Raw genomic sequence first — 12,207 nt, 5'->3', positions numbered from 1 at the left:
TGGGAATTGAACTGCTCCAGTCTGACCTTGTAGCTCAGTCGGCAGAGCAGCGGTGATCTAACCCGAAGGTCGTGGGTTCAATTCCCACCGTGGTCACAGTTTTTCTCTGTCCTTGTGTGGGCCTATTTCCATTAGTAGGGCTATCGCTCACATGTTTCATATGGGGTAAAAACTTAGCACTTCACTTACACTCCAATCAGTTAAGTCTGTTCAAATATAAGTGCTACACGGCCAACGTTTGCAAAAACGTAATCCTTCTTTGTACTCGTACAAGCAGTCATACTTTGTCGACCGCGAGGAGAAAACGGGAACGAGAAAAAATGGCCGCAAGAAATCTTGATTTGAGTAGGATCCAGATTTCTCGGGGCCACTTTTTTCTCGTGCGCGCTCGACAAAAAGATAGACAGCTCGCAGTCTAGTTTCCTAATCTCCTAATTCCTTCAGAGGACGGTGCCTACTAATTAAAAGGTATTTTTGCGCGGTTTACTGGGCAAAAAGCAGATCTTAACAAGTATTGTTGAAATCTAAAAACAAAACTGGGGGTAAACACGCATTTTTCGAGGATAATTAATCAGCAATATTTGTAAAAAGCTTTAAAATACAAAGCAATGTACGGCGTTCTTTGCCAAATTGAAGCTTAATCTCTGAAACATGCATGGTTACCCCCAATTTTCTTTTTGGATACCATGAGCACTTGCTAAGTTCTGCTTTCTCCGCATAGTTTTAAACCGCGCAAAAATATCCCTGTATTAATAAGCACCGCCGATAGGAAATCCGAGTATCTCGAGATGCGCAGAACGTATGGGCAATAACAATAGTAGGCATCGTCCTTAATCTCTGTAAAAGTTGTGTGTGGTGTTCCTCGTGGCCATTTTACTTTACTCATCTCCACTTTCATGAGAGGACATCAATGTAAACATTTAAAGATTCAGGGTTTTCTGACCATGCGTGGAAATTAAACTTTTAGAAATATGGCTTCTTCCTCTTAAGTTCACCCAAAAGACGCGCTTGTGAAATAGTTACAGCACAGTGATCGGGTACTCGCCGGTGATTTTCGGAATTCCGTCTGTGAGAAATTCAAAACGGCGCGCAAGGTCTTTTGGGTAACTATTAGGCCCACCTTCAACAGACAGGTATTGCGAGCTGTGGAACAATTTTCATGGAAATGAAAATGATTTTCATGAAAATCCCACCAAAACTGAAATTCATCCAATCAGATCACTACGATAAGCAAGGCGAATTTCCATAACAAAAACAAACGGTCGAAAAGCCTGTCGGTAGAAGGTGTGTCTTTAAGCCTTTTAGCTTTGATCTATAAACTCTATAATGATGTCCATGCCAGACTCATCGTAGATGGCGAAATAGCAAAGGCTTTTGAGTGCAAAAGTGCCGTTAAACATATGCCGCTATCTTGCTTCGGCTCTTTCATGTTCTTTAATTGATATAATTGCTTCTAGCAAGCTAATCTGGCAATTGACGGTCAGTACACGGGAGTACATGACATGGACAGCGAGATAAATAAACAAAATGAAGACAAGCAACTAAATAAAAACAAATGAAATTACAATCGTCAACATGTTAAATTATTACAAATACTTGAACGCAACGGAATAGCACATACGGAAACAGAAGACAAGCGTTCCAAGCGGGAACAATTCTTAGGAAAAAAGAATAGAAGAATGAATAAAGAAGAATGGTCTCCTTCAAAAAGATCAAACGTGTATTATCCAATTAAGATTTCGTTATGACGGCGGCCTTTTCGATCTAACAAGGCTCAAAGAAAAGACAAAATGCCTTGCAGAATTCATCAGAGAAGCGTCTATATAGTTCAACATTCAGTACTTTTTTCTTGGCTGACTGATAAGAAAACGATAGTGACAGCTATTGAGATACTGTAGAAATTGAAGGGTATTATTTTTGCCGTCGAACAGTATCATCGACGTATTGGAACCACCAAGAGGGACGAGCGTTGTCATCATTTCGAAGAGAAATGGGTACATAATTACATCGCTCGTCCTGATTTGGTTCCGATACGTTGACGAGACTTTTACCCCGTTCGACAGCAAAAATAATGCTCTTCAATTTCCACAGAAGACAATAGACTTGTGCTAATAAAGCAAAAGGTATAAACAAAGATTGCCTTACCTTATAGCTCAGCGCAGCAGAACACCTCTCTTATCATTATTTTTTTTCTAAACATACACACACACATACCTATGCAGTGAAGAAAAGTGCTTCTAAACTGTTACATTTCCTTTTTTTTTTTTTTTTCAGAAGAAACTACTTTACTCTTGCCACTCCCTACAGCTCTTAAGAGGAAAGTTGAATTAGGCGTTCGCTTCCTGCATGAAAGCGAAGGCCACAGAGTCGTCTCCTATTTTCAGAAGTCGGTTATTTTTGTTATAGCATTTCCGAATCGTTACTGGTAAACACAAATCACCTCTTTTAGTTACAGGGCTTTGAATTCACAGTTTTCATTATAATAATCAGGAAACCGTCATCCTTCGACATTTTAGTCCAAGAACACAAGTCACCTTGAACCTGGGTAATAAATGCGGCCCAGCACCTTAATCTCGTTGCGAGGGTGTCTCTTCTCTGGCTCCATTGTCGTTGAACAACGACAATGGAGGCAAAGAAGAGACACCCTGGAAACGAGGTTGCCCAGCACCCATGAGTCCGATCTGTAGGTCATTTGATATTAAAGATTGACTCCTAGCAGGAGAATTACTCGCGGGTTTTATCCGAGCATGGCTGAGTCATATGCACATCTTCATTTTTCGTACTTTTCAAATGCCATAGCCACGGTCCTAGAGTTAGACGAGTTAGTACATGATGTTTCACTGAGTAGACTACTCTTGGCTCCATATGTCTTTAATCTATGTTTTAATTTACAAATAATAATGTACTAGTCAGATCTTTCTTCTTCAATTTACCCGAGATAATCATTAGGCCCTTCAAATTCATTTTAATTAAGCTCAATGTGTTGTTATAGGTGGTGGCCAACTCGGAAGAGTTTTCTACTTTGCCCACCACACACACACACAAATATAATTTTCAGTTTATTTCATCGATGCAATTATTGAAAATACTGTGTAACTTTCTCAAATTCTTGTCAGTCCACCTTTTTCTGTAAATAGTGTGAAATAAATAAATTCAATCAACCAATGTTCCTCGGCTCGATCTAATTATCACGTCACATTTGATTGATGACGTAAAATAGTATCACGCAATTAATACTTATTTCATTATGCGAGTTAGCCGGAAAGGTAAAATGGAGTTTTCTTCAAGGGAAATCGAGTTAGCTTCTTTCCTATATGGCTGAAAAATTGTACGATGACCTGGCATGGGTAAACCTTTGATGCTAATTTCAAGGCGCTTTATGGTAGTGCCTCGATATGGTGAGCTTTTTTAATTGGACATTTGTCGCTTCTTCGATTGCACCAATCACAACCCCACAACCAGAAACGCACTTCGGATTGAAAGCAAAGATGACCATTGTTCTAGTCGTTTTGGGGACATTTCTGGGTATGGCTCGCTGCATTTACGTCATAGCCTTTAAGACAAAGAATACTGGAGTGATGGTTAGGACGCTCGATCCCCGAGAAGCCGCAAGCCCAGAAACAAGGCAGTGCAAAAGACGGAAGTCGAAGAAAGCGAGAAAAAAGAGACAGACAAAGGCCGAGCTACTCGAAGAAGTGAACAGAAAATGGTACAAAGTTTATGGTTCTGAGAACTCAGACAGTGAAGACCAAGATGATATAGCAACAGTTCCCTTCGGTACTGTGGAGATAACGGAGGCTAAGAAAGTCAGCTTCAGAGAAAACATAAAGGACGTGTATTTCATTGAAAGCAAAGAGGAGATGCGCAGACTTGAGCGGTTGCAAAGAATGGGGTTTGATGTTAAAATCGGTAGGCGTCAACCGTATATTTGGGCGCAAGAGAAGCAAAAACTTAAGACAGTGGACCGCGAAGACAAGCATAAGCTTACTGTTTCTACCGCGCGCTTCTGTCCGGTTTTCAGCAATTCAGTTTTACAAGAGGCGACGAGTTGTTCGACAAGAATGCCGATGAAATGGCTTTATAATTCTGCTTATGTTCAAAGTGCAGGTGCCGCAGGAAATACATCCAATAATGATCACACGAGCTTAGACCATGACAAAACAATGGTAAATGTACCGATGTTTTGCGAAACCTCCATTTGAGTTCAGTCACAGACATCCACGTTGTCGAACTGTTTCCGGGTGTTGACGAGGCAATGCCAAGGGTGCCGGCGAATACGAGAACTCCTCGGCCAATACGACGTATACATTTAATTATTGGCGTACGTCTTAAGCTCGAGCATGCTCGAAAAAGTCATGGGAATCCTTCGTCAAACTGTTTCCGTCGATACATTTATCTCACTCTCTACCTCACCTGGCAGACTTGGGAATATCAATTTCTTCATCTCGCGCTAAACCCAATATTCTCAATGTGTCAGACAAACTCTTTTGAAACTAAGATAATAGTAAGGCAAATTTTGTGAGTTGTATTGCTGTTTGATTATAATTCCTTGTAAGCTACTTAGTGCTTGTTTGAAGAGGTAGCGATTTCGACACCATGTAAAGGTTAACGTTACTGGTAGCCTCCTAATTGTGGGATGACTTATTGGCAATAAGTATGTATTAACAGAGCAATCGCTCCTGATGCATTCTGTAATTCTGAATTTGGCAGGCATTTCTCTATCTGGCTAGTACCTTTACGATGGAATTGAATTACTTCATGCGGATTTCTGGAAAGTCTAGCGAAACATCTTCGGTTGGTTTCGACACAAAGTTTCACTCCACTTTATTTGCAGCGGAGTTAACCGCCTTAATAAGCATTAACGGAGGATTTGCCGTTGTTTATCAAAGAAGGACAAGAATAAATGGAATATTTTAATTCCACAGTGTCCCGCTTCGTTTCTTTCGAAACTCTCTCTCTCATATTCCGATCTGTATGGAACTTAATTGTGTTCGACGAAGGAGAGCGCATCCTAATTATGCCAGTTCCGCGGGATGTCCATCGGGGCGATCGTGATGCCATACGATTTCAGCGTTTGGACGCCATCTTAGACTGGCACACATGGCTTCGATCTCATGTGATAGTGTTTATGGATTACCTGGATGGGTGACCGTCAGGCAATACACTATGCTGCACTCGCTGGGGAGTAGCCTGCGAGCAGGCTCTCCGAGGGACTGGGGCTGGGCTGGGGATTCTACCCCCAGCCCCAGTCCCTCGGAGGGCCTGCTCGCAGGCGAGCTGGGGAGTAAAGTTGTTTGGCTATCCAGCAAGAAAGACTACTGATATCTCACAAAACTGATATTGCATTATGACAAATGCATTCCCTAATAATTTTTTGTAATAAAATTATTAGCAATAAGGTAACAATCAAAATACTTAGTGTGATGCCTTCATTTCAGAACAAATACTAAAAAAAGGGTACAAAACGAGTCTACCAAAATATACAACTACTTTCAAATGCCTCGTCGCTGACAAAACTGGAATCGAACGCACCGGTCTCACTGATCCTTTATTACTGCTAGTTAAACTAATAATTCGCGAAAAGGCTCTCAGTTGCAAATGCTCATAAAGGCGCTGTTTCACTGTGAAATGTTTCGTGCAACTTTGTCTCGCAATGTTTCGGCGACGTACACTGTGGCGGGACAAGTTGCACGAAACATTTCACAGTGTAATATACCAGGCAACAGCCAATCTATCTCCATCTCCAGGAATTGGGGCAAGATAAACGTTTTCGTCAACAAACCGCAATGCCACTCGAAACGTCATACTTCTCGAGAAACAGACTTCCGTTTTCGTGACATCTAAAATTAACTTACTAAGAACTGAAATTGACATAACCCAAGGGTTGGACTTGGAGATTCCCTCTGTGTCTCCTTAATTTTCTCTTGGTATCCGAAATGTCCCTTCATTTCTTCAGCCGAGTTCGAGAGCGCTTTGCGGAATATCGCAGGATTGCCTTATTCGTTTGTACACTATTTCCATTCAGGCAGTAACGATGTGGTATTATTGCAATCAAACTTCCCAAAGCGAGCTTTTCGCGTCACTTTTAATTTGTTAGTTGATTCCTTGAGCGACGGCGCGTGCCCTAGAGACCGCCGGAAATACGTCTGCTTTCGCAAGCTAGCGCGTGCCATGCTCTGATTGATAGGGAAAAGATCCGAGGCAATACAAAATGGGAAAACGGCTCACTTCCGGTTGCCGACAGTGGCTGAAAAACTTTTCGTACGTACACGTGCCAAGCTTCCGAATATGAGAAGACGAACGTGTGTTGATGTAATCTTTTTGTGGCATAAGTTAACAGTACGAGATGAGAGCTTCAGTCACTCTTAGCAGGGGCTCAACTTGTCAGGGAGGGAGTGGGGGCGTGTTGCCTTTGGAGTAACATCTTCAAAATATAAAATCAACAACAACCAATGTTTGATCTGACGAGTGTCCCGAATTAGTCTCCCAGCACTAGAAGACCTGACACTTAAATAAAGATCATGATCATCAGTTTTTTTTTTAACAAACTGAAAGGACGAGAAACGGTAAACAGTCCCAAGCTCACGAAGTTCTGCGTAAATAAATTTTATGAAGGTTTGAATACTGAGACAGGTTGTTCGTGGTTTCTATCTGGGTGAACGACCATGTTGTAGGCTTCCGTGGACCTGGTATTGCGTAGTCACGAGAGAACCAGCCAATCACCAACGTGGGATGGATTCGTATTCTGGTCTGTGCAATAAGTTGGCTGAACCCGTGCCGCTGCTCGATTCTGCTCTAATGTTTCTTCGGTTTTCTTTCTTCACCCACTGCAGGTAGTTATAATTACCACATGCGACGACCATGCAAGGGAATACAGAAATGCAAACGTACGCCTCCTTCGTCAAATCAATTGTACATAAATTCTTCATTTTTTTCAACGCACACAGATTGGGATTAAACCATCCGGGCGCAGGTCAGTAACTTGTGCCCACGTAAAATGAATGGTCAGAGAACAAAGAGGTCATAAATTTAAACGATACACTGGTTCAATCAGCTTGCAGTGTCAGCTGCAGGGCTGCATGCTTCGGTGGGAAGTAAAACGTTATAAAAACTCAGTGTGACTGAGTTGATGAGGAGAATAAGCCATCTTGCCTACAGCCTCCAAATGCTGATTAACAAAACAAGGTGAGGGGAGGGCACTTAGACTGCGAGCAGCTCCTTCATAAATCAGTTGAGCGTCGGTTACGCGCAACGGGAAAGTCGCCTTCTTTCTCTCCTCTTCCCAAGCCTCCTTCGATCTCTTTATTCGATTGCGTCACAAAACACTACTTCCTCAGAAAAGCGGGCCGCTTGACTGATTTATGAAGGGACTATTCGCAGTCTAAGCTAACTTATAAGCGCTATTTCTAGAACCTAAGTAATTCAGAATTTTACCGGAAAAAAATTGTAGAATTAAAAGCGTTAGATGACCAGAAGATCTAAACAAGCTATTTTTAATAAGCAACAAAATTCAAGTATGTTTCAAAAGGTTTGCGTGATATGAAAATAACTTTGTACATTGGCCTTTAATATTAACTTAAGTGTTAACTAATGGCAGTAAAATCAAATTATCTCTGCTTAGGGTTACTTAAAATACATAGTTCGTTGTTCTTAACTGTATCATTCAGAAGACAAAAGGTTTAGTAATACAAAACAACGTGTAAGCTGCTACAGAGTCCAACACCACTACGCAACCAATCTTGACGAAGTGGATGGCTTGAGAAGCAAATGTGTATTTTGCAGCATTTTTTGTCGAATCAGATATTTCTTCAACTTTTCGTAGAGGAGTCGAAATTGCCCCTTTCATTTTTTCCAATTTGTTCTTCATTTCTGTGAGTTCAGAAGATAGTTTAGCTTCTCTAATAGCATCTTCCCTCGCCTTTATGCATCGCAGCTCAGCCTTTGATTGTAGTCTTTTGATTGTTAACTGAGTCTCGTCAAAAATCGCTTCAACGTAAATCAAATGTGCACGATATTCTTCAACTCGCCTTCTCAATTCACCCAGTTCCCGTTGGAGTCTTTCGTTTGGGCTTTCTCTCTGGGGAGAGGGTTTCACATATGTGAGGTTATCTACAGCTAATGAATCCATTTTTTCGTCCTGCATTCGCCAACAACGCTTTCTCTGTAAAGACTGCAAGGTTTCTGTTGTATTTCGTTACGTAACAATGGAGGTTAAAAAAGCGCGCGCTTCCGCAGTTTTATCCGATACCTCGCCCCAATCTTCTCTCGAGCATACCCTTGCTCTTTCATTCCGTCTAGCGGTTACGAAAGACGCTTTAGATGCAATAAACAAAGAAGTGGATCACAGTTCTAGCCTTGAAATTTCGCTTCGCCAACCGGGCTGAAATTTTGTTGCGATTTCATGATAATTTCAGCCCTGGCGCAAAATGCAAATTTGCGTGAGAAAATTTACTGAGATGCGAAAACACAATTGATACGCATGTTCACGTTCCTTTTTCAGTCCGGGTTGAAATTTCATTTTGATTGCAGAGACTTTTTGTGTATTTTTCAGCCCGTTTGGCCGGGCTGAAACTTTTTCCATGTAATCGCCACTTTCATTTCTAGAGGATTTCTTTCAGAACCTGGGCTGAAATCTCAGCCCCGGCTAACAAGATAATTTCACTTCCCTCTATAAATAAGAACAAACGAGCGAACACAATGCTCAAGTACCTGAGTGGTAATTAACTTTCAAAACAGAAGAATCCTTGTGGTTTCTTGATATCAATAGATTTACAATTCTCTTCTATGTCGCTGCGTTCCGCCGCTGCAGAAAAAAAAAACGTTTATGTTTTAATTGAATGACAGAAAACAACAGACAAGGCAATATAGGATGGACACAAAACAGCGGCATTTATTGGAGACGAAAAAACGGACTTACAAAGAAACGAAAAAACAGAGGTAACAGCGAAACAAGCTAAAGTACAAGGTAAAATCAATTAAGAAAGCCTTGAGCGTAAGAAAAAATTTATACTCGACTACGTGCGAGCAATAAAACTGGTTGTGTCGAGTAACTTGCGTCGAAGGCGCTAGGGTTTATATACCAAGAGTGACGTATAAGCCCCAGGAGGGAAACAAGGTGCTAATTGCAAATGCAGAACAAAAACACATCTTTTAGTTCAAAACAAATATTATTTTTGTCAGCCCAGTTAACAAAAAAAATTCTTGCTTCACTGACTGCATCACTGGACACCCCTCTTTTATCAAGCATGGTCTTACTATTCGAGTATTTATCTTACTATTGGAGTATTATATTGTCAGCCAGAAAGTAAATAAATATAGTGACTGAATCATCGCTGGCAAGTTTGTGGAAAGTAATTTTCTATGATCATGTTTTATTCCCTTATCTTCGTGGAATCGCAGGAACTTTGAGTACCCAGCAGGTATCGAACCTCCGAGGTCATACGTTCGATTCCTTTCTGGAACTCTGATTTTCGTTTCACTTTTTACTTCGTCCGTTGCCCCGCAACCACATATCATCTTTCTCAAGGGCACCTTAGACCATTCTCTCAGGGATTCAGTTGAGACGCGTATTACGGCGACGCAGAAAGAGGCGAAATTAGGGAGGGAGAGGAGATAGCGCGGAGGGTTTTGGTATTAACTGAGGCGAATGCCCAGGCCAACTAATCCGTCACACAACAACGGGAAGAGCTGTGAGCGCTTGCCACTCACAAACGTGGCCCGCGGTTTGGATTTCTAGACTTGGCATCACATATGGGTTGAGTTTGTTGGTTCTCTATTCTGCTCCGAGAGGTTTTTTCTCCTGGGTACTCCGGTTTCCCCTCTCCCCAAAAACCAACATACGGTTTGAAAAGAGCTGATTTGATTTCCGTACGGCGCCCACCACTAAAAACAGTTGAAACTTAAACAAATCTATTATTACTATTATTATTATTATTATTATTATTGTGCTTGTTGCACGACAGGAATGTCAATGCCGGAGATTTTCAGTCTCATCATCTGGTCACAACAAGCTATCTCAGACTTCAACGACTCTACGGAGGATTCTTGCTGATCCCAGCAAGACTGTTCTTTGAAGAGCTGCCAACTCTATTCCAGCATTTATGTTTCTCAGCTAGTCCTCCTGTCTCTTTGGAATAGTACTCAGTGCTACGATAACAACGGGGACAACTTTTACACTATTCATCTTCAAGAGTGAAGACAAACACGTCGACCAAAAACAATTAGTATCACCCAACTAGTGGACTAATGCAAATCCTGCATTTTGTTTGGCAACGCTACTAGAGGACTATTAGTAATAGTCCTCGAGTAGTGAAGTTTGCTAACTTTATTATTACCTTTTCTGTCCGACTAGTTGGGTGATACTAAAACAATTAGACCCTTCGCCCGCAAGGGCCATGGGTCTAATTGTTAATTAATTGGCTCCCGTTTATGGCCTATGGTAAACGTTCTCACTTAGTACCCAGGGCTATCTTCTTACGTTTCTTTTCCCTGGTCCTTTATGTTTTTTATAAAATAATTAGGATAGTAAGCGCACTCTCATTGGTCAATAGCTGTGTTAAGATGAGAGTATGGAAACACGGCTGTGACATCACACGAGTTTTGATTGGTTATATGCCTTCAGACGCGCGTCTTGGTTGGCTGGTAGGAAATATGAGCGTGTATCAAGAAAATCTGTTTCAATCAAGAAGTTTCCTTCATTTTTTCTTTCATTTGTCGAATTATCTTTAAGAAATATTTTATAAAAGCAATAGAGGACTTTTTTCCGAGTTTCCATAGCCTCATCTAAACACTCGGGGGAGTTGGGAGAATTCTCGACAGACGGGTTTGCATAACTGTCGAGAATTATCCCTACTCCCCCGAGTGTTTAGATGAGGCTATGGAAACACGAAAAACGTCCTCTATTCCTTTATCTACTTTCTACGATAAATTCTGGTTCAGCATTAGCAGTTAAAGTGCTACTGCGATGAAAATAAATCAATTCTCGTTTTTTGTCATATTTCAAAAGTGTTTGCGTTGAATGCTCAACAGTTGAAATTTTTTGTGGTAATTTTAAGGAGAAAACTGTTTATTTTAATTCCACTCTTTCCATTTAACGGTACCGCATTTCTTGGTGCGGTTCCGACCGATAAGGTTTTCAACGATCTGGATCGAGGAGAAAGTGACCTCATTGACTCACTAGCTCAAGCTGTGTATGAATGCGGCTTAATAGAACGTATTCGTATTCTCAGTATTGGACTGGAACTAGCTTGCAATGGAGGCTAATGCGGTGGAATATATTAAAATGTATTTGCATTTGAAAAGATTCCCCCGCATTAGCCGCCATTGCAAGCTAGTTCCAGTCCAATACTGAGAATACGAATATGGTCTATTAGTAGGCAGCAAGAGAGTTTTTGGCTTTCAGAATCTACACACTAATTAAGGCGCATTAATTCATTGCATTTTTAAGCTGGTAAGCAAATAACGCCACTTTCTCCTCGATCCTGCTTCCTGAGGGCTTAATTATTTGTCAAAACCACACCTACTGGCATTGTGGAAAAAAATACAAACAATAAATCATCACCATGGATACAAATAGAAAGAACAACGACGGTTTAATAAGCACGCGCACGTTTATCAACGTTAAAAACAGTGGCTAAACGAACGCAACATCACAGTTTACACCGCAGAAAAAAAAAAAAAAAAAGACACGGGCGGACGATTTTGGGTTCAAACATCTTTGATGATGGTTTGAGATTAATAGCAGTCCGTTACCTGTCTGTCAAGCTGCGCGCTTTTCTGGTCAATCGTGAATTAGGGAGCTTAAATTAAGCTAGCGACTTTTTTAAGCCACAGGCGGCACCTGGGAAAGATCTGGTTTTTTTTTAACTTGCCTTGATACTACCACATTCATAGTTAAAAGGTCATCCGCTCCTCTTTTCACTTTGCGAATGGATTGGAATAGATTTGGATTAATATACCGCACATATCACATACAGTCTCACAATTTTTTCTTTGGTGTGAGATCGGACATCAGCCGGCAGCCGTTATCAGTCCATATTTGAACCCATACTACTCATTACCCACGCATGCATGTGAAAGGAGGACAGCACACAACACCGGGGGTCTCGTCCTACTCTTCACGAATATTGTGTGGGTTCTTTAACGTCCCACAGGACCTGACGTTCTCTCTCTCTGTGCTGGACTGTCACAAATACGCTAAGGGTGCTG

The sequence above is a fragment of the Montipora foliosa genome, chromosome 5 (genome assembly GCF_036669935.1).
Source record: "Montipora foliosa isolate CH-2021 chromosome 5, ASM3666993v2, whole genome shotgun sequence".
In the NCBI taxonomy this organism is placed as follows: Eukaryota; Metazoa; Cnidaria; class Anthozoa; order Scleractinia; family Acroporidae; genus Montipora; species Montipora foliosa.
The sequence above is the reverse complement of the archived record's forward strand: the minus strand, read 5'-3'. Positions refer to the sequence as shown.